This window comes from Lepisosteus platostomus, chromosome 13 (genome assembly GCF_059453375.1).
Source record: "Lepisosteus platostomus isolate fLepPlt1 chromosome 13, fLepPlt1.hap1, whole genome shotgun sequence".
NCBI classification, from domain to species: Eukaryota; Metazoa; Chordata; class Actinopteri; order Semionotiformes; family Lepisosteidae; genus Lepisosteus; species Lepisosteus platostomus.
Window position 1 is genome coordinate 6420091 of NC_142623.1, and position 24760 is coordinate 6444850.

Genomic DNA, 24760 nt, shown 5'->3' on the forward strand with positions numbered 1-24760 from the left:
GATGGGATGCCAGTACATCACAGAGACACAAATACAGTATGTGTACACTTGCATCTAGGGCAAATTTTCTCAGAAGCCAATTTACTTACCAATATGTCAATGGACTGTGGGAGAAAACTGGAGCACCCAGAGTAAACAGTAAGAAGAAAAAAATATTTGAACCAGAGTTTGAACCCAAGACTTCACTGAAAGGCAGCAATGCTAACTACTGCACCATCATAATGCCCTGGTATACATTTAAAAGCCTGAATTTAGAATTTATCAATACAATAGAAAGAACTCATTTAGAATATTGTGCACATTACAGTCACCACATTGCAAAAAAGTTTTGCTGCCCTAGAACTTGTCCAGAGAACAGTGACCAGATACATTCTTGGGCTTAAAGGTAAAGATAAAGGAAAAACAAACTTCTTAGCTATTGATAGCAATTCATTTGGCTTTTTTTCAAAGTAACTCACAAATATTCTAATTACCTATTTGTTAATATAAATGTACTGTATATCACCCTGCAGCTCACACCTGGCCACCCACTGAAGCTCAGCAGGTGTGAGCTTGGCCAGTACCTGGATGAGAGACCTCCTGGGAAAAACTAAGGTTGCTGCTGGAAGAGGTGTTAGTGGGGCCAGCAGGGAGTGCTCAGTCTGCGGTCTATGTGGGTGCTAATGCCCCAGTATAGTGAAGGGGAAGCTATGCTGTTAAAAAAAGATGCCATATTTAAAATGTAAAACCAGGGTCCTGACTCTCTGTGGTCATTAAAACTCCCAGGGCGTTTCTAGAAAAATTTCACTCTGGCCTTTACCAATCATGACCTCCTATTAATCCCTATCTTTAAATTGGCTTTATTGGCCTGTTCTCCTCCGCATTGACAGCTGATGTGTGGTGAGCATACTGGTGCAATATGGCTGCCGTCGCATCATTCAGGTGGGGCTACACATTGGTCCCCATTGCCTGTAAAACGCTTTGAGTGGAGTGTCCAGAAAAGAGTTATAAACCTGTAAGTGTGAGGAATTGTTATTATAATTATTAATTATCATTGTATGTTCTCCCTGTGTTCATGTGGGTTTCTTCAAGCTTCCACCTCCAGTTTCCTCCCAGAGTCCAAATACTAGTAGATGAAATGGCTTCTGGGAAGAATGACCCTGCTGAAAGTGTTTGCATTTGTGTCTGTATCTGCCCTGTGATGAATGGACTGGCATCCCATCTGGGGTATACCCTGACTTTCTCCCACTGCTTGCTAAGATAGACTCCAGCACCCCCACAACTCTGGATTGGAAGCAGTGTGAAAATAGATGAATGGATGTTGGTACCAGGTTACACAACTGGATTTCTGAAGAAATCTGAATTACCCTGCTCAAAAGCCCCACTGTAATCCCAGAATATCAACCCACAGTTCATTCAGGCATCCTGACCCATTGCTACTGCTACACACAGACAGTTTTAACTGTGATTCATACACATATTTAAACCAGCACAAATTGAAAGAAGTCTACTCTTCAAAAAGAGATATTAAAAATTAATTAATGTATTTTTTCTTAGTCACCAGCACTATTTTACAGTCCTTGCTGGAAATCAGTGAATATCCTGAGTTACTTTAAGCAGACAGCATTTATCATGTTCGGTATTTTGAGTACAATTTATTGCCAGATTTGTTAGCAAGGCTTGTGGCATTTAATCTTACCCAGAGCAAGACTTCACCATTTTCTTGCTGATTTATGCCATCATGCTGGCTATTTATTAATAGTAATTAGAAATCATTCTGCAAAAATATTGCACAATGTAAATGATTAATGTAATAATTTGGATTTTTACAGAAAAAATATCACAGTTCTATACTTATTCAGCTTATCATTCACACACAGGGTGCCCAATGTAATGATTTATGAGCAAACGTTATCTTTCTACCTCTGCAACTGTAGTCCCAGAGCAGCATCTACTGGATGCCTAGTGACTGGTTAAAGAGTTGTCCAAGATTTGGTTAATAAATAATGATGTGCCCATTGTCCTCTTTTCAATCAGACTTATTGCCGTTTACTGGACATGCTGTACCTTTGAAAGTAAATAAAGGTGCTACATGTTGGTGTATGAAAGGCAAGGTACTGCATATACTGTACCACTTAGATTTCCCAAGAACTAAATTAACGATAACTAAAGGAGACAAAGTTTCCATTTGTAGTGGTTCTTCCAAGTATAGCACACGTGCAATTGAACAATACAATGCTGTCGTCTTACTTAAAATCTTCATCTCTTCCAGTTTATTTTGCACAATGTACAGGTTTCCCAGCTGTTAATTTTATTTCTTCTCATCAACAAAGCATAATCTTATGAGCTTTCCTCATATAAATCAGAACTCAGGTGGAGAGGATATAGACCAACATTGTGAGAAGAAATACCGCAGTTGGAAATGTTTAGCCATTGAAGCCAGCATCCAGCAAAGACATGATACCGTATACATTCAGATTATTAGTATCTAGTTTTCTACGTCTGAAACGAATATCTTGAGTCAATTAGCTGCACGTGGCGGTCAAAAGACACCCATTCACACGGTCATTCCCGTCCTTTTCATTCTTCTTTAAGAGCTGCGGCTTTTCATTTCTGATCCCTGAGCTTTGAGAGGGGATATTAAAAAACATCCACCCGCCTTTACTCATCCATTCTGTGAGAATTTAACTTAATGTATTTCATGCTTGTGTGTGATGAAGAGGTCAGCTGGGAGAACGGTTTGAATAAGTGCATTAATGATCCTTCCTTTAATTTAAAAGGCTTCATTACCTACCTCTCCAGCGCGAGATGACTTGTTGTTCTGCAGTCGGCGCAGACAGCAATGGTCCATTGGGGAATAGTCATCCGGAAAATAGAGATGGAGTTGGCCTGGGTTGTCATGTGCAGGAAGAAACTTGGTCCGTCTTCTGAAACAGAAATGATCTGAAAATCTGTAAAGAAGTAATTTGTTACTTTAAAGTCAATTAAATCTCAAACCAATGGGATATTTGAAAGCCGGAGAGGATTACACGAGCTCTCTAACTTACTTGGGAGGCACATATATCTATCATAGACATAGATTATAACCCTTTACTTCAGATAGTAAGTGACAGAATGTACCTACAGCTACACCTGTATCCTCAACAGCGTTCCATCAGATTGTGATGGGAATTGAGTAAATTAAAACGACAATTTGTGAATCTTAGTTTGTCACTGTCATTTTGGAAGGGTAGGACTGTTAACTCTATTGTCCTGGCTGAATTCCATTCAGTGCTAGCACCAGCTGCTCTACCTAAATGCCCCGTTAATTCAGATGTTGAATAATATTTCATTGCTCCACCTGACCTGCAGTCCAGTGGGGCTGCCATGTGAAATGAGCTTTTTTGAAACGCCTAACAAATCAAGGAATTGTAATTTAAATACTTGCAGTATGTTTGATTATCAAATTATGCATTTTGTATACATCCTCCTGTTTCATTTATTTCTTCTTGTTAAATGATTGTCAAATGTGAAGAAACAAGGGAATTTTATTCAGTTCTATATGGCAGAAGGCATTACAAAACTGAGCTGAGTATTTGTCTGCATTAATTTCATTCTACCACCTTTTTGCCTTGCTGTGATCTTTGAAAAGGGCACAAAACACATAAAGGAAAATAAAAACACATTTTACCTGAAACACACACAATGGTGCAATGCGCAACAGATGAGCAGGGAAAAGTGATGTTATAAAATAGTTCCTCGAATTGCTCTACAGGATGAAGGTGCACACCATTGAAAGTACTCAGAAGCACTCAAGAACACTTCAAATTTAAAATTAACAGTCAAGAACATTTTAAATGGCAGTTTATAAAATACCAGTTTTCAAACACAAAATAGATCACTGCTGGTACAGTATATTTAAATATTGTCAGGGATCCGATCAGTGGAATAGGAGGATCCATATGCATAACAGCAAAACCTGAAGAATGTGGAGTATCACAGGGAAAATCCAAAACACATAATCCAGGGGCTCGGTCAATTGGAGAAGTAATGAGTCTGGTAACCAGGGAAATCCAAAAAAGACAGTCTGGGAAAACCAAAATCCAAAGAGTGTGGAAGCTTCTCAATAGTAAGCATGGGCTTGTGTGTGAGGGAACTTTAAATACTGAAGGGAAAGGGAAGTGGTTGGGTAATTGGTCTGGGAGTGAGAATGTGTGGAATCTGGTGCATGTGGGAATGTGATGGGTTCAATTAGGAATGAGATTGTTAAGCAGTGGGTTTGGGAATGTAATGGCGTTTGCGAGGGAGAGTGTGGGGCGTGACAAATGTCACGCCCGTCACTCCTCGTGGTGTTTCTGTCTTTTCCTCATAGTTGCAAACCCTCTTGCTTCCCCTGTTGTTTTGCTTTTGTTTCTGTGTGAGGAAGAAAACCAGACCTTGGGGCAGTCTGAAAGCAGCCACAAGCAGGTCTCTAGCTTGCCTGAGGACACAGGTTCCCTTTCAACATTTAAACAGGGCAGCAAAAGAAGGTAATTGGAGGTATTTTTTAAATGCACACATATCAAGGCCCACTTATTGCTACAAAAAAAGCAGCAAAAAAAAAAATGTACACCAAACTTACACAAGTTAAGTGAATTTTTAATTGAGAATGGGATTTTATTTGAGAACTTTTATATACCAACAGATGTGGGAGGCTGAAACAAATTACCTTGATGATATCTGGATTCCTTTCAACAAATGGTTGAATAAAATCCTCAATCAGTTAGCTATTGGCAAACAGTTGAGCTTGATGGGCCGAAAGCTCTGCTCTTCTTTCTCACTGCAACTGTATGTTCTTTTTAAAAAATACTGACTGTGCTTTACTGGCACAAAGCAATGGGCCACAGGCAGAGCACAGCAGGCTATTCACTTGCATGAAAGACGTAGACCCAAAAGAACCACGATTGGACAGCATTTGTTCATTTTTCCTAACTCAATGCAATGACCGGAGAATCTAGGACACAAATCAGAATTAGACACAAAGATCTTTAATGTTAACTGTGGGCAAACTTTGGGTAAATGGCCTTCTCCGTGTTAAATTGATTACATGGGGAACTGGCCCACAGTTGAGAGCAGTGTATTAGCTGATATGTTATTAATGCCAGTTACTGAAATTTGTTTAATGCTCTGTGATACGTAAAATATAGGGGAAAAAATGTGAACAATCACTTGAAGCCCCTGCATTCCTCCTCTCTTAGTGATCTTCATTAGCCATTCTGCCAGGTTACAAGAATGCCATTTTACAGTAACATGGGAGGTAGGTCCCTTTTCAGGCCATAAAGGCCCATGGGGAATGGGGAGCAAGGGCCACCCACTTGACCATCCAACACTGGAGGTGGAATGGTCAGTATTTCTGGCCAGCCTATTACCCCTGGAGAGATTAACCCCCAGTGCTCACTTGGGAAGCAGGCAGGGTGGAGCTGGGAGCCATCTGGAAGGCATTATAGTAAGCTACATCACTTGCCCCTACCTGGGATTGAACCTGGGACCTTCTGGTTAGGAGTTAAACACCCTTGCTGTCTGAGCTACCACGGCTCCAACAATAACATGAGATAAAATAAATGCCATTGTATTTACAGTGCATTTGATACAGCCTTATATTTCAATACTACAACCAGGCTAGTTACAAATACATGTACAGTATATGTGTATATTTTGTTTTCACACTAGTAGTAAAATGTCTGATTCCAGTGTTGTATGGTCTTCTGCTGTCTATTCGAATTCGAATGTGATGTGGCTCTCGTACATTGTGAGTGAGAGGAGTCGAAAGAGACTTTTTGCTCTTGCAAGACAGAGTCTAAGGATGAAAGTTTCCCAACACAGTTTAACATTGGCAGCTAGCACAGAAAAGCGGCACGGCAAGACTTTTTCCTCTTCATTTTTCCTTTCATAAAACCAATAATTCTCTCTTTTGATGGCACATGGATTAATACAGAGTTCTCCAGCTGAGCTAACAAAAGAATCAGGAGACGTTATGGTCCTTGGCACAGCAGAAAAAGAAAAGCACCAAAGGAAATCAACAATATGCACTTTTTCACAATTTGATATATTGAGTATAACTGTGCAGCAGTCAATTACAAAAACCCGTGAGTGGAGATTGAGCCCCAAGACATTTTTTCCTCTAAAGATGTATTTGTATGGATTTGAAACAACATCTCATAAGTGGAGTCAAACCTAAATGCCTTTCGTGTGAATGCAATCAGTGTTTGTTTATTGTTGTGAAATCTGTGGTATATAAAAAAAAGCTTTTCAACAAAGATGAAGAAACAGAAAGGCCATGCAGTGTTGTTCATAAATAAGTGCTGTTTCTTGCTTTCTTTTGTAGTAATAGAAAGAGCACATACAGTGTCTTTGTATTGCCAATGGAATAGACTAAATGATTCGCTAAGCAGGGTGGTGATTCCTGGTATTGGCATGCTCAAGCAAAATGAAACCTCACTTAATTTCAAACTCATCACCTTGATTACTGACCAGTGTTTTGGGTTTTTTTTAATGTTCTCATAATTGCTCCCACATATCAGTCTAATGACATTGAATGCAGCACCGTGGCTTTTAAAAAAGCCTCATTAACGTTCGTACAATTATCAAACTGCAAGCAGCTTCAAAATAAAAAGAAAACTCCAAAACGTTGTGTCATTTGTATAAGCAAACCTGGTCAACCTGATTGAGGTGTCATTACAGTTAACACATTACATTTTAAAACAGCTTAGAACTCAATTGAACACCATCCAAATGACTGGAGCTGTATCATCTTAGGAGAGGTACCAGGTAGTACTAAAGCACTAAAGCAGTCTTTTCAAAAGTTTACTGCGGTTTGTCATGGTAAAATCAGAGCTAACTATGTTTAAACTAAGTGAAATCATAGCAAAAAGAAATTATTCTATATTTTACAATATAATAAGACAGAGATTTTTCAATAAATTATACAAAACATGGAGAACCTAGAAAAAGAAAATGAGTTTTAATTACAGCTAAACCAAAAGGAAACTGAAAAAAATATGAGACTAAATTATATTTAGACCACAGCTGCTTTCCTTACAATATTTGAGCCACTAATAATCATGATGTCACTTATGAATGCTGACCAGGATTCTAGCACTATATGTATTTGCTTCGTTATGTTCTATATTGACGGTCATAAGCAGCTTAAAGGCAATAGCAGCAGCACCACTGCTAACAGCACAGCCTGGCACACTGTCACTGGTCTCACACAACAGGGCCTAGAACCTAGTGCCTCACTACTTATCTCACACAGAGGTTCTGAGCCTAAGATACAGTGTTCCACAGAAGGTCACAGGGAGTCACAGAACATGCACAGGAGAAGTCTGACCAGCCCTTGTAAGTGCTACATCAATAACTATTTATAGTAAACTCCAACATCCCCATAATCCTTTGATAATTTTGCATACAGTGCCAAGGAAGTGGACGAGCACCCTGCTCCCAAGCTGCAGCACCAACTGTTCAGTTTTCACTTTGGCACTACATTCTAGTGTTTTCTTCGTACCAGTTCTTCTCATGGAAACACATTTTTCGGGTTAATGAAATCCATAGATGTGTCATCGTATTTCATAAGGGCCTCAAGGGAACCTGGATGAACACCTGAATACATCTGTCTGAGTGCATATTACTATATGTTGCTTTCAAATTGAAGTAATCAAATTACTACTGGAATACTGGAGTATTGGATCTGATGAAATTAGACAAAATATCGATAAAATTTATCACTTTATTCTTTGTTCCTGTAATCACGAGCTACTGTAGATTGTTTTATAGGTGGGGCTTTCAATGTATTGTTCAAATTCTTTAGTCTGCAAATCAACATTCTTCCCAGGGGTTTGTTGAATGTACTGCAAATTAAACATAGATTGTGCAGAAACACAACTACATTTTGTAAAGTGTAATCAAGAATGCATGCTTTATACCAGGCAATTCCAGTCCTACACTGTCAAGATTCTGTAGGTTTTAGAGAAAAAATCTTATTTCAATTCTTATATATATAATTGGTCCAATTATATTTTTTAAGCAGTGAGATGGAATGAAAACAAGAAAGTCATGCTGCACTTAGACTGGAAATATCTAATATAAAAATCTTATTAACCTGGATAAAGTACCTAAAGTAGATGACTAGCCAACCTTTGTGCAAAGGAAATCTGACTAAAACAAGTGAAATGCAAAAGCAATGCAATACATGTACAAGGCACATTGAAAAGAGAAACAGCAATAAATCACATTCAGCACACAGCACTACACCCTGGTAATGGAAACCACATGAGGAAGGAGAATCGGATGTCTTTGTAACCCTTCTAATCTATTTGTGTTCTTAAGCCATACCTGTAATTAAAACTCCATGAGCAAGTAGTGTAAAAGAACCTATATACTGAATAAGCTGGCAGCGTTTCTGGATATGCAAGAAAGGCTTCTCTTGCTGCCTTGTGCCCTTGTATCCTTGATATTTTCTTAACAGCTGAAGACGTTCAGCGACTAGAGGCTATCGGGCTGCCACATCAATATGAATATAAAGCCAGTAAATTTATTGGAGGCAGCAAGGCCATCTGGCAAAGCTGCTGGACCTTTGGCAATAAAGTATGAAACACCACAAAGAAAGTTTGCCCCAGCCTCTCCTCTGCACTGGAGATGTCTGACAGGCTGAAATGACAAGTATATTTTGCCTGGATTTTAATGAGACTGGGACTGAACATTAAGGTTTTAATCTCAAACAGAGAGCAGGGAGCATTAGGAGATGTCTGCTATGATTGAAAGTAATGGGATATTGTAATGAACTGACACAAAGTGATATTAATGGGGGATATCATCAAAAAAGGGGAGTTTATTGTGCACATGGGTACTTAAAGGCGTAGTGGTCACATTCAAATGAGTTACACTGTGAAATGTATGCAATTACTTAAAAAAAATCTTAGATGAACCATTACTTTCCCAGTGTTAAAGCAATGTCCTTTACTGTTCACATGGACCCCTGTTCAGATTGATCAGGAGGGCTACAGGGTATGTTTGGGACATTGCCTGAGTTTTGTCATGGGTGTCTGCATGACACACATTTATAAAATGCTGTCCCAAGGGTCAGTTCTGTCTGTCATTACTTTGGCTTTGGGCATCTGAAAAGAATCGCATGACTCAATTACCTTCAAACTCTTGCCTGGCAACACTCAACACCACATTGAAAAGTTCCATACTGGTTTCTATAAGTGTCCCATTGTCCAACTCTTTGTCATAGAATGAGATGAGCTACAGTAAATGTTGATGGTTTATATTTAGCAGTTGCACATGAAATTACAAAAGATAATAATACAATAAAGAATAGCAACAGTACTCCAATATATTCACCCCTTTTCACCCCAAAAACATTGTCAAAAATATTTTATACAGCATATATAAAAAATCGAGCTGCAGAACTTTGTGATTCAAGGTGCTTCATTGTCATTCTCGAAAATGAAGAGAATTAACCCCTTGATCATGCGGCATCAAAGACTGAATTTTACAAACTTTTTACAGGCATGTGCAAATGGTACTAACACTTCCCCTGATCTCTCAAAAATGCACTGAAATAACTCACTAGGGCTGTTTGGAATGAAAGAGCTCTCCATAACATTATTTTATGGCATCGATGAGATACGTTAACATCGATGACATGAAACTCAGACTGAAACTAGAGCAGACAAGTAAGCGTAATTAATACTATAAAATGCAGAAATGGGCCCACCCCAGGACTGTCTAATTCAGCCCATAGCGTCTGTCGAACCAGCATGCCCCCCAATAAATCCTTTGTGAACTTAAAATAATGAAACAAGAAATGCTAGGAACACACCCTTCAATAATATGAAATTTTTTATGCAGCCCTAACAAGTATTTTGACTGTTGAGAACAGATGGGTGTGTATTACTTACTTAATTACTTACCTGTAATGTATGTGACATGAATTGTCCAAGGAAGAAAGCAGAGCAAGGTACAGTGTGACCCCACATTTCATAGAAAATGGGCATATATGCAGTACAAATAATATACTTCTTGTTTCTGTAACACCTAGTGTTTTTGCTGAGATTTATGAACTAGCAGATTTCCCAGGTTAGATGTTTACAAAGCTGAGAGAACATCTGTGAAAAATAATGAATGTGAATGAAAAAAAACATTTAAAAAATCAGAAAAGTATAAGAAACAATCTTACTTTAAATCCTTTTCGTCTCCCATAATAATAAGGACATTTGTTTTATTCATCAGGAAAAGCTGCAGTCGCAGCAATACAGTTTTTCATGTTAAATTTGTACATACTATACTATAGGTCAGGAAAGGCTTTTCTCCACCATATCACATACATACTATATTTTTCTTTCACCATGCTGCTGCTGGTAAATCCAGCTCTCAAATTTCGCTCTCACTCGACAGATTTCAAGCTGCAATGTCTTAGGAATGAACTGTACATTCGCAGTCTGTGTCCCTACATTTGATATGTTTAGTGCTGTCAGCCATGGTCAATCGAAGCAAAGCTTTTTTTTTAATTAATTAAGATTAAGGCATGATTATGGAACAACGGTTTGCACACCTTCATAATTTACAGTATATGGAAAGAAAGTGTTACGTGACACTAAATTTATCAAACATTCGATTGCAAAAGCTAGAACTGTTTGAATTTATAATTCTATATAACAGAGTACATCCAGTATGGCAGTTGCATTTTAACTGAGGTACAGAGAATAAATAATGTTTTTATAGAGTTGTCATTGCTGGTCTTATTCCCAAATACAGGATCTGTATATTACTATAATATTGGAAATGAATATATTTCTGTACTTACAGTATTTTATGTTTTTCGAACATTTCCATGCAAATAATGAGACATAATAATAATCTGATTTATAGAATAGTATATTGCAAGAAACCAATATTTCAGAGTTCATTTACTAATACAGTTATCCTACTAACTAAACAGGCAGTGTCAGCAGGAACAAACTCCTGCCAAGGTGTCCAAGAAGAATTGCCAGTGCACACTAACCACAAGCATAAGGGCTTTTGATTGATTAAAGAATCTTGTAAAGCAATCAATAGTAATACATGAGCTCACTCTGAAGAATCAATACCTCACAAATATGATTTTTTAATTGATTCACAAAGAAATTTCTAAATAAAGATTTTCTTTCTACAACCTTACATCCAAAGTGCAATATTGGCTGTCAAAAAAGGTTTTAGTCAATAAGAAAATTGATCCATTGTATTTTTTTCCCTTTTTTTACATTAGGAATCTTTGTTACATGAACCATGCACGATGGACCTGTCATTTTGCATTCATTTGCTTTATTTGATTGAGTGCTGGCATTCCATGCACAAGACTCATAAGAAAGCTAACAGCTGAAAGAACTTCCCTTCCCCTCTCAGCACACCTCAGTCTCCTTGCAGGTGTATCCTCCTTTTGGGGGTGAATTTTAGGAAGCATGTGCATAAGATCATTCTTGACCTCTGACCCTTGTTGAGGTCAGAGCTTTTGTTGGGGGATGGCCTGTGTTGGTCCATTTTGTTGGGGGATGTGAGTAGCAAGGAAAGATCAGTCACTCCTCTCTTCTCTGCAGTCCAATTCAGAGACAGCCCGGTCAGCTGGGAATCCTTTTACTAGTTCTGTACACCGCAGTAAGCAAGAAATGACTGTGAGGCATGGTAGATTTCACAGGCAGAAAGGAAAATGAAAATACAAATGGACGTAAAATACTTTTTGAATACATCCATATCGGTGTTAGTAGAGAAGAACATCTAGATGTGATGAACATTCACATATTTTCATCTCTTTCATCAAACTCTTTCTCAGAGATTGTAGAGCGTTAGCAATATACTCACATACTCAGCAAATCAGAGGACGTTTTCTACTCATCTACTTACAGATCTATCTATATGTACTGTATATCTGTCTTTCTAGCCATCCATTGACACGTGCATCATTTAGATATGCTATATGTAGTACTTTTAACAGTGTAGTATCATAACAGATACCACTCGCAGTTCTTCAAGTTTGAAATTTGTGATTTTATTCATGTATCACCATGCTAGTTGCTCATTTGTCTTTGAAAAGCAGAGCAGGAATTTTACAGAAGGGAAGCCAAGTATAGCAGGTACAAGCTCAAGTAATTGTCTCAGTACAGCATCTGACAAGTTCATTTGTATATAATTACTTACACTGCTCGGGTATGAAACAGACATTTGTCACTGTGACACTTGCATTTCCATCTCAGATTAATATATTATATCCCCTCTTCGTAGTACCAGTCATTAATTTTTCTCCACTCTTCCCACACAGGTCCGACCTGTTCAGTTCTGGATTATACAAAACACCTTGTGAAACTGTGGGAACTCTTTCTCAAAAAGAGACTTAAATTAAAATACTGTATCTCTGCACTGCTACTATAGTCAATGAGCTTTACCCAAGCTCATATGTCATGTTTTAAATCAGTAATGGGCAATTCTAGTGAGAAGAGCTGTCAGGTCAGGGATGGCTTCAGTCAGAGTGAGTACATTTAGTCTGCTGCAGTATAAACCATAATTTTCTGACCACTGTTATTCTGGTACTGAGAATGAAGAAACATTATTCCACTCAAGTATTGGCTATGAAAGCTAAGTGATCTCTCTACAAAGTGCGTTTTCAGAAACAGTTAAAGCAAGAGTTAAACTTTTACAATAAAACCACAGGCTTAGAATTACGTCTCAATGAAAACCAACTGCATAGCTAAATAAACAAACTACTGTAAATGAAATAATGTATAGAAATATTACCCTTTAACAAGACTGAATAGACATCTGTGTATAATCTGACTGTGTACTGGTATGCTAAACATTTTTTTGAAGACTCCAAGTATAATGGTGAATTAAGCAAATATTAAAAAACGAAAGTAGATAAAAGACAAAAAAGAAAGCAAATGCAGTGAAAATTATCACACATTTGAGCTCACAAAAAGAGGACCAGGAGGAACAGGGAAACAACCTGTTTCTAGTGGGCCTTTTTATTTCATCATCAGATTATATACGATCACTCCTTTGATTTTGACTGGCTAAATACAATGAATGAATGGGAAACTAAAATGTTACGTTTAAAGTAATTATAATAATGAATTTAAATTACTACATTCTTTCTACATCCAGTACTGTCGCCATCCTGCAGCAATAATGGGTAAGAAATAGAAAAGTCTTGACGATACAATTATAGCATCAGTGTGTTTTTCTTCAGATGACAATTTCACACTCTAAACCAGAAGTGACCGAAGGCAATATAAAACAGTATGAATTAAATCTGAACTCTTCTGTTAGGAATTTGAATTAGAAGGATAAAAGGAATCAGTTAACAATGATATAACAACCATTTTTTTTATAATCTAGCCTCCTTTGATACACTTTGTACTGTGCTTTTGAAATTAATTCGTTGTTTTAATTTTTTTTTCTGCACATGAAAAAAATGGATTCTCTTCAGCACAATCACTTCAACCAGTCCTGCAATAATTTAAGATGTGTAAAACTGTTCGGCATCTAAAGTTCATTAAACACAGTTCTGAAACGGTGCCAGTGATTACTTTCCTCCAGCTCAAAATCTCTGGCTTGATTGAATGCCCAGAATCAGTTAAGTCTTGTTAACCTCTGAGCCATTCCAGCTTTCATTAAGTGAAACTGCTTAATCACTTTCTAATGGACACTGTTCTTGGGAAAGATATGATTAATACAAGTTTCAAGCAACAGTTACTGTGGAAGACCGTCTTTATAACGAAGCAAATATACAGAAGCTTCATAAATTAAATACGCACAGTACACATTGCAGATTGTAAAGATACCAGTCGATAACAATGCACTGGTAGCAAAAAATGCAAAACAGCCATATGTCAGAAAGAATGCCACTTGCTCAGAAAGCTGTCATTGCTAGAAGCAGGATTCATACCCAATTAGTATTGCCATCATGCAGTTCATGTTTTGGAGGAAATGACTGTCACCAGTAAACAAGTTATCCAGCAGCTGATAAGCATTTAACTTGGGATTCCAAGATGAAACCGACAAACATAAACATTAGGCACTAACTAGAGTTTTATCATAATGATCCTCTACAGTAGATGTGGAAAACAGCAGTCCTTGAAGGCCAGATGTCTGTACGTTTCAGAGATATTGTGCATTTTTCTCTTAACTAATTAAAGGCTTGGATAATGACTGCAAAATTATACTTTAGAGTTCTAACAAAATATAATTTAAATCCTTATCCAGATGTATTTTGACACCTAGTGCAGGGTCTTGGAGACCCACAGTTCTGCTGGCTTTCATTCCAGCCAAGTTTAATTACTTAACTGAAGCCTTAATCGAACTAACAAGGTAAGTTAAGGTAAGGTTCTACTCAAAGTTCTGGACTTTTACGTTACTTATGAAATGCTCCAATTAAAAAGCTCCAACTTGTTAAAGAGCTGAGAAAAATCAAACAGTTTGAATAAATCCTTTTTACTGAGTCAGTTAAGGCTTCAGTTGTGTAACAGAGCTTGGCTAGAACAAAAGATGGTCAATGTGCAGTTCTTCAAGAGCAAGACTGGTAACCCTGGCTCCAGCACACTGGACAAGTCTTCTTGTCCGGTTTTCTTCCTGCTAAAGATCTTTAAAAACTTCCAGTAATATATCACAGCAACAGTGATTGTGAAAGCCCAGAACTACAAAAAAAGCAAAAGAAAAAATAGCAACTCCTTTTGGAGGACTAATTATATGTTTCCCGAATCCCAATTAAATTAAAAACACTCTTTTGTCTTTAACTTCTCCAATTTAAAAAAGCCTTATTTTTTCTTTATATCCTTAAGTCGGTGAAAATGCCAGTTTACAGGGAAACCGCTTGGTATAGAACAGCAGACACCTGTGCTCAATTAACTCAAGAAAACTTTACAATTGGTCTTAATTACCTCATGGCCTATTGTTGGGAAATGTATTCCCAGACCCATTCGATAAGCAATTACAACTTTACCCCATATTTGGTCACAGTACGCTTAATGTATTTAATTTTTAAGGGAAGCTTTAAATTTCTGTCTGGTCTGAAAGAATCCTGGCAAGGACTCTTAGCTCATTTACCCTGTTTCTGGCTATACAAAATGCACTAAGAGGATGAACTCTGTACCATTTGTGATGCAGAAAAGTGCATGAACTATGGTGAATTGGACAGAAAAGGATATACTGTTGTGGACATGAATAATACGTCACTGCTCTTTCAGTTTTGCTGAACGGATTCAATGCAGTGTCCATGGCTACAAGAGGTTTTCTTGTTTTGTTTGTTTTCTGCTTTGCTTTTGGGCAACATTAGTGTTCCCTTCACGTTTCCTCACCAAAGCAAGGCGCAAAGAAAAACAAGTCTTTTGTATATCATTAATCAGATTCCCTGCTTTCCATTAGATCTGGCACAAAGAAAATGACTTTAGCTGTCACATTAGCAGGAGTATTTAAAATAACATTGTCATGCGTAAGTCTTAATGGAAACTGAAATGCAGCTTGGTGTTCATTGGACAGAATAAAATTTACATTAAGCACATACTGTGTACTATCTCACTTATTTAGATAAATAGTATAATAAAACCAATCTCAGATTTAGAATTTTTACTTCCATTGTACCAAAGCTAAACGGTAAGATGTTTATCTTTTTTCCAATATTTTTTTGTACTTGGGATTTTTGCCATCTACTTGGATCCATCGTCTATTCCTACCATCGATGTTTGTTTAAATGTTCTCCTTTCTGCTCATGCTTTTATACCAGAGATACAGTGCCTTTTTGTGATTTTTTTTCAATTCATCAACTCATTCCAGAAGAATGTTAAGTGTGACTGCTCTGTTCTGAGGTAGGTGTCACGGATGTCGGAAGGGACGAAACGTGGACAGGCAGGAGAGCGGAAAAAGACCCATATGCGTAGCGGTGGAACGGGAGATTAGCCCGGGCTCAGCAGTTCAGGAGTTGTATAGAAACCAATGCAGCGGACGTGGGGTGACCTGGATGCAAGGCGGGCCTCAGGACATCTGAACGTCAATGCTGAGCGAAGGAGAACCAGTGACCCAGAAATATAGCCCCAGACAGAGAGACACCAGGAGGACAGCAAAGCACAGGAAACTAGGGACAGGACAGAGTAGGAGCACCCTCTGGCCGCAGAGGGCTTGACAGTAGGTTAAAGGGGTTGGCCTGTGTGCATGTCATTAATAGACCCTCCTGCATAAAGATTCATAATCGTCTTGCTCGCATATTGTCTATGTAAACCAACTTTGGGTGTTGAGATCGATTGCATGTTATTGCAATCAAGTTTTACATTTTATACAATGTTCTTTATCACTGTAGCGATCCTGTGTAGCAATACTTGCTGTGAATCTATGCATCATGACCAGAGCCTTCTGTGAGCATTTCAATTCATGTATCCACCCCAAAATTGTAGGGTTGGGTGCACAAAGCTCATGGCAACCAAGAGTTGACTTACTGCACAGTCATGTAGCTGTAATATTGATTCACTCAATCCATGTGTGAGCATCCGTATTGTTTTCTCACTGGTCTTTTCAAGGGAATTTTACCATTTTGCTTTTGATACAATTCTCAACTGGACAAGTGAAGCTAAGACAATGAGGATCCTCTTATCCGCGTCATTAATATTTTTTACAATTAACTGATTAAATTTGCTGGATAATTAAAACCCATTTTCTGCTTCCCAATCTCCTATTACAGGAAGAACTGGAATACTACTATGGTGTTAACAGCTCATCCTCTGCCTGATTTTGTCTTGTTGTCCCTCAGTTCCTCTCAGCCCTGAGCCACACAGCAGCAGCGCTCACCCTGTGGTCCATGTGGGTCCTAATGCCCCAGTATAGTGATGGGGACACTATACTGTAAACAGGTGCCGTCCTTCGGATGAGACGTAAAACCGAGGTCCTGACTCTCTGTGGTCATTAAAAATCCCAGGGCGCTTCTCGAAAAGAGTAGGGGTGTAACCCCAGTGTCCTGGCCAAATTTCCAATTGGCCCTTACCAATCATGGCCTCCTAATACTCCCCCTCTATGAATTGGCTACATTACTCTGCTCTCCTCCCCACTGATAGCTGATGTGTGGTGAGCGTTCTGGCGCACTATGGCTGCCGTCGCATCATCCAGGTGGATGCTACACATTGGTGGTGGTGGAGGGGAGTCCCCATTACCTGTAAAGCGCTTTGAGTGGAGTGTCCAGAAAAGCGCTATATAAGTGTAAGCAATTATTATTATTATTAACCCACAGCAAATACTGTAGAAGGAGCACAGGAAGATGTAGCACAATGGAACTGTTTGACAAAACAGGAGAATGTTAACTGACCTCTGGTACAGTATCCTGCCAGATTCTGCTATTGCAATGTAGAACCTCTCCCTTATACTGTAGGCACTAAGACGTCCATTTGAGACTCAGTCACTTTTATTCAGTCATTCTTTTAAAAAATCATCTAAGCTCCCAGCTGAGGGACCAATTAAGACAATAAGTGCTATATTGGAAGCACAAAGCCTGTTTTATTTAGTTTCTTTTTAAATGTTTCTATGGTGTACCCCTGATGCTCACTTAAAATCACTCTATTTCTGTATGAGAGCTGTACCACTGTTCCTTAACCTGCTGTTCTCATAAATACATTTCATTTAGTGACTACAATGAGTTTAGAAAGAACCGAAGCGGTCCAAACAATGCTGATAAAGGCAGCCATTCATACACATATGTTAAAAATAATTATTATACAGTATGTGAGAATTCAGATTCAAGTTAGGTATCCAAATAGGTAGTTACTCATATGCAAGCTCCCTTCAGTTTATCTTGAAATTATTCCCTGTGCTTTTAGGCAGAAATCTGTTCAGCTTATTTGAGGTTAGATGAGGCCAAAACAAAATGTATGTGGTTATGTTGACAATTTTTTCTTCTTAATATTAGGCAAAGTGGTTACAACACTACACATTTAGAATATACAGCACTTGTGGGCAAACTACGGCCCACGGGCCACATCTGGCCCGCCAGCCAGTTTTAACTGGCCATTCAAGTAAAAAGTAAATAGGTCAGTATTCACCATATTCCATTTTGTTTGGTGTTGTTTTTTCTTACATTTCATTATTTGTGCCTGGCACGTTGGCACACAAACGCTTTACCACAGTGATTCCAAATTGTGCATCGTGCCACCTTGGGAAGGCATCATTGTCGGTCAGAGGCGTCTCTTTTATTACGAGCAAAACCCCCTGTTTGTGCACACAGAATGTACAGTATGAGGTTCACACTACCTAGCGAATTTGAAGGTGCTAGATTGTGTCACATGACACTGGCCACAAGAGCCAGCAGTCTGTAAGCAGCGTACCAGTTGACCGCGTCTTCAGTGTTTCATGTTTTCAACCTTGAACTAATAAGCCTACTGTATGTTGGATTTTAAACTTATGTAGGCCATAGGCTATCTTTAACAGCAGCCTGAAGTAGCCAGCTACAGTATACTGTTTCAAAATGTTATGTGGCCCTTGGGCCAAAAAAAGTTTGCCCAACCCGGATATATAGTATACCAAAGAGTCCAAAAATTTAAAAAACATTAGTAATCAAGAATCAGTCCAAAGAAAAGTAATCAGGCACATTCTTGGGATCAAAGTAATGTCAAAAATTAACAAGTTAAAAGAAATGAAACTCTCTAGCCTTGAAGAGAGGAAACTAAAAGGGGACTTAATTCAAGTCTTCAAAAGAGGTGACAGGGGCAGCTCTGCCCTCTCTAGGATTCAATCACAGCTGCACAGGGGTTACCCATGCTTCAAAGCCACACAGCACTACTCCAGAGAGAAGAGAACTCTGCTACACCAAAACACAGGTCTCCTGCTGTGGGAGACTTCAGAGCTATTCAGGTTCTAATGTCACCTTCTGAAGCAACTCAAAACCAATGAACTAGAACAATTATATTGACGGGAGCTCAAGCCACTGAAATTCTTCCAGAACACAAGTGTAAACTAAGGAAAAGTGCATTGAAGAATAAGACTTAATGGGAGCCTGGAATAAGATACAGAACTAGTTAGTCAGAGTTTCAAGCCCCACACCTCATTGTCCCAGGTTTTTACCTGCTCAGCCCAAGAAAGAAACAGCACCAACATTCCAGCACAATTAGTTGTATTGGCCTTATCAGCATGCTACAAAAAGTGCATCTGAGCAGATATTTTTTGTACTCATCTTTTAACTGCCACTGATGAGCCATTATGTTATTTCATAAGACCACCTGTTTAATGACTGGTGCATTAATAATGTGTTCTGAATCACTCTTCAAGGTGTGGCTTTCACAAAGCACCATTTGACGTAAATATACCGTAGTACTTGTTTAATTAAATGAGCCTGAAATGAATTGGATCAATCATATATATATATTATTTTACAGAGATCAGGGCAGCATTGTTACTCATGAAATGAGAAATTACAGAAAGACAATAACTAACTTTCCTTAGTTATGAAGCAAAACGCTGTTATCTTTATTTTTGAAACAGAAGGGAATTGCTCATGACTCAGAACAATTGTGTGACTCAGTTTAGCAAAAACGTATGAAGAAGATGCCTGACAATTCTGGTACTAAGGGTTGACTGTTAAGCTGGCAATACTATTAACAGCAGTGATTGCAGTGACGCGATAGAGAGCACATTCTTCACAGTTCTTAGAAATATGCAATGTTGAACTTACATGTCACCAATGTTAACATCTCTCCTTTTCCCTTTACTATTTGCCATGGAATTTGTATTTTCCACTTAAATACGCCAGGAGTCGATTTCCTGAGTGTCAGTAGGCTGTGTTCTAGCTAAAACAGCATCAACAACCTTTAGATAGATGGTTTCACAAACTTGCACATACTAGAAAAAATGAACACTCCTTGCCTTAATCTGGCAGAGTGTTATAGAACATAATCCATCACCAAATTCAATTATCTTGGCAGCTCATAAGTGATCTTGAAAGATTACCCACCCTCATTTTTCACACTCCGTGAAAGATCCCCATCTTGGATAGTGTAGCTCAAGGACCTTTGCACATGAAAACATTGCTTCAGAATAGATGCACCGCAAAGGCCCAGCCTTTTATGCGATCCTGGCTTTAAAACCAAAACAAATCTTCCTTAAAACAGAATATTCTCACAGCACCAACCCACTCCTGACAAAATCTTCCCTACTGCCCATTGATTCACACTTATACATACAAAAAAGACGCTAATCAAACCTGTGAGAGTGCGTTCTTCAACACTACCCAATTATATAATTATAGAACCCATGACAGGCCAAGTGATCTACCTACTGTACTTGTATTTCAGGCCCTACTAGGTGCCCTCTAGTGGTAAATCCATGGAAGTGACAAACCTCAAGCCTACCCCACTCATCCTAGCGTTAATCCCACATCAGCAGGGTCCGCTTGTCGGCTCCACTCCATTTGGTTCAAAGAACCTCAGCTCAAAGATTTTGAACCAAATCTTTCAGTTGAGGTTGCCATTAAATGCGACCGAGAATACTCCAACTGGTGCGTCGCTCCGCCTGCCGTCGGAGGGGGGAGGAGAACAAAGTAATGTAGCCAATTCATAGAGGGGGATTATTAGGAGGCATGGGAAATTTGGCCAGGACACCGGGGTTATACCCCTACTCTTTTCAAGAAACATCCTGGGATTTTTAATGACCACAGAGAGTCAGGACCTCAGTTTTACGTCTCATCCGAAAGACGGCGCTTGTTTACAGTATAGTCCCCGACACTATACTGGGGCATTAGGACCCACATGGACTCACTAACACCTCTTCCAGCAGCAACCTTCGTTTTTCCCAGGAGGTCTCCCATCCAGGTACTGACCAGGCTCACACCTGCTGAGCTTCAGTGGGCTGCCAGTTGTGAGTTGCAGGGTGACATGGCTGCTGGCATAAACCTCCAGCCTACCAACACACCTAAAAACATGTTTGGCTTTTGCAAGTTTCTCTTTCTATAGACAGATATTGTCAAACTTGTTCATGAGATATCAGTTTTACCTGGAGGAAACATGAAATACACATGCTGTAATTTTATTTTGTGTTGTTGTTCTTGTTGAAAATGTAGGAAAGTCAAAGCAAAATGCATGCAAGAGCAGAGCAAAATTGTTTTGTGCTTGTATAAAGTCGCTCAAACATGCATCCTATCTTTCACACTTTCTGGCAATGGTTCCAACTCGAGAAAACAGGCCCACAAGTGAGTTTACAATCCGTCTTTCTCAGTCTCCTGGTGTGATTCCTAAAATAATCATCATCTATTTCTGACAGTTTTAAGACCATACAATTTTTTGCCTTTATCTTTGTAAGGAAGCTATTAGCTTATGTGTTCACATTTCAGAACGTCTGTCACTGAATATATTAATTTAGTCTCTCAACACCACAATTTTTGCTTTATCACAAAACAAGTTGTGAATACAGTTCATGAACACATGCTGGTTGTATACAAAAACATTGTACAGTACTGTATGTGTCCTCCTCAGAACCTTCATGATGCTTTGCAATAGAATGTTCAATGATGTCTGTATGTAGTGTTCAGAGACCTAACAGCCTCTTGCTTTAGATATAAAACGTCAGTGTTGAGCAACACTCACTATTCAGGAAACAGCACTATTCAGAAAAAGAAGAGACTGACTAAAGTGCAGTATGTTCATCTCAATTTGGATTAGGGTTAAAGTTGCAGTAGCCAGTAAACAACATTTACAACTGTGGTCACGTTTATTTCACACAAAACAGAAGACAGATACCAATTCTTAGCTTTGAGAACCGGAGTATTCTATTGATCAATTCCTTTCAGTCTATTCAACAAACAAGTTCACAGGCGAACACTGCCAAGCTTTGCTGTCATAATCAGGTGGGTGATATCCAGTTAGCCTCTACTCTGGCATTTGACGGAGAAGAAAAGTCACAGGGGGATGTCCAATAGCTAGAACTAAAGCCAAACAGTGACCTCTATTGTAGTATATCAAAGGACAGGTGAAGACTACCATAATAGTACAGTCATACTACAGTAGATGGTATCCTTTTCATAAAAGGATATGAACCTCCGCTCATTAACAATTAACCTCCCCTTTCTCAGAAGTGAAATTTCTGTTCACAGAAATTTGGACAGAGTAATCCATTACAGTGAGAAGAAAAGTATAAGTACCTGCAACTGGTCATGCTGCAGTTATACTGTATATTGCAAAACCATACCCTTGCTTTTTTTACCCGAGCTCTAAGCCTTGAAGAGAGCTGACTCAGGCTTTGTAATAATCAAGTCTGCAGTAAATGAACCCATTCTGCGCTCAGCTCTACTACAGAGCATGGCCTCACCTTGTCAAAGCACACAAGGCTGCAATGTGACATGGGAAATATTATGGACGGAAGCTTCAGGGGAGAAATCAACAATGACAAATATCTTACATGTTTAATAGCATTCAGCATAAAGTAAGCATACAAAAATCCATGAAAAGTAAGACCAGCCTTCTGGTCAGCACAGACATCAGCTGAGTGAAGTCATGACGGTTTTCCCTGCTCAACTCTGTGAAAGAAAGTGGAGCCAGTTCATTGCTTTTTATAGATCCCCAGCAAAGATACAGTAGCTAAGGTACTGATGTCATGACAGCCTTCCTCAATAGCTAGGATGGGTTTGTGACATCATGTGGGGATGAGAAAAAAAATCCACAGGCAAATCACCCACCAGAATAAGGCACACCAGAAATCAGCCCGCTGAAATAAAGCACACCTCAATATATCCCACTGGAATAAGGCAGAAATGGTTAATAGTCCACTGGAATAATATTAACAGGGAATAAAAGTCAGACTTATAGCTATGATTAGATTAATATAGGTGCTTCATTAATCTGATGCATATACTCAATTATACAATGGTGGGTTTTTTACTTGGCCAGCTATAGTTCAGGATGTAATTTTCTGTGGGGCTCTTACACTCAGTTGGGTGACATGCTTGTGTAATCAAAGCACACAAAACAAGAATAGAGCTGGTAGAATTCAATTGCATCCTGAAAAGTAAAAAGATATGTTATTTCTTCTTTCATTGAACTGTTCCGGATGGGGTTAATCTCTGCTTTTCCCTTCACAGCTTCACACCCATTTTTTAGCCATTTTATCTGTTACAGGGTCGCAAGGGAGAAGGAGCCAATCCCGGCAAACAAGGGAGGCAAGTCAGATGCACCCTGGATGGGATACCACTCCATCACAAGGCACATATCGCAGGGGCAGGTACAAGCTCCTACTCCAGGGACAATTTTCCCAGAAACCAATTAGTCTACCAGTATGTGTTAGAACTGTGGTTGGAAACTACTGTAGCACACCCAAAAAGCACCCACATGAGCACAGAGAAGAACAAACTCCAGGTCTGTAATTGAACCCAGCGCCTCTGTGCTGTGAGGCCCCAATGCTCACCACTTCACCAATATGCCACCTGATTGCTATATATAAATATAATTTATATACAACCATTATTTTACAGCACTAAAAAGATCAAATGGAATCCTGGACGGGAATGAACAGGGACATTTTTTAAACAGATGTTTGTCATACCGCAGCACTGTGTTGTTTTCATACTGCATCACGTCTTGTTTCTGTCCCGCTATCTCCCCCTGGTGTGGGCTTGACGTAATGACACCTACAAGATCCAGGTGGTTTTTACAGGAATTGTTTTGCAAAACGTTCAAAACGTTTTCGAACTAAGCTCTATGAATAACACACATATGATTATCAGAGAAAGTTACATTTTAATGCTGTTCCTTATTTGACTGTTTTCAGTTAAAATATTAGTTTAATGCACTACAGATTTCAGAAAGAAGGAAAGTAGAATGATGAATATAGGATCACCAGGAATGAGTTTGTCAGAAACAGAAAACGACAGAGGAGTTAAATTCAATGTTTATATTGATCCATTTATTAGATTTTAAATTCTCAATATGAGCACTTTAGCATTTGACTCTTCCGATGACAACAGCGAATCCAAACTCTTCAGAGTCTTCCTGTACCATCGGACAGGCAGCTCCTGAACTCTAGTCATCTGCCTTAGAAGGGGAATTAATTGCTCATTGCCCACCCACCTAAACTCTGCTGAGCACAGGGTCAGAGTGTCCTAAACTCTAGAGGAGGGGAGCTCTTGTCTGAATTCACATGGGCTATTGAATAATCACTGGGTTAATACATGGGCTGATCCCTGGTCATGAATCATAAGAGAGAAAAGGGCCCCAGAGGCAGCAATCAAGGCCACCCCAGACACTCCTCCGATGAGCCTCGCCCAGTTTTTAAATTCAGCACCGAGCCTGGGGCAGACACTCCATTTATGTGCCATTTCCATTTCAGATTTCTTTTTCATGGCTTATTGGCTCCATTTTCTTGTCTTCCACATCAAAGGCCTCTTCAATCATCTGCGTCCATTAGCTTACCTGCTCCTTGGCAAGGTACTGCTTTGGCCAGAGGCAACCCATTCTGTTCGCAGGCATCTTTGTATAATACACAAATCTGAAATTGTGTTTTTGTCCCACAAAGATCTTGGGAACCTGGATTAATGAGCTTCTAAAAGCCACCACTGACATCGTCTTCTAGGTAAAGCTTTCTATGATCATGCTCATTGTCGGTAGAGGTAAACCCAAACTAACATGTTGTGTGAAGGCCTATCTCTCCAATAGAGGCATCCGAATATAAATCTTAGCCTTTCACAAATTATTACTGTATAGAAAACATTCTGTATTTTTTGTGTTCAAAATAAGAAAATGTTTCAAAGATCAGCAGATCGGGACATTCATTTTCCATG

General features: G+C 39.0%; 1 long non-coding RNA gene across 2 annotated transcripts in view; it reads right to left on the bottom strand.

Moving 5' to 3' along the window:
* Nucleotides 1-24760, bottom strand: part of LOC148649744 (uncharacterized) — a 265793-nt gene that overhangs the window by 230229 nt on the left and 10804 nt on the right. The window contains exon 2 of one of the 2 annotated variants that reach the window (XR_015925921.1): nucleotides 2774-2906. This is a non-coding gene — a long non-coding RNA (uncharacterized LOC148649744). Of the gene's footprint in view, nucleotides 1-2773; nucleotides 2931-24760 lie in introns of both variants that reach the window. The other variant, XR_015925920.1, reaches the window with a different exon arrangement.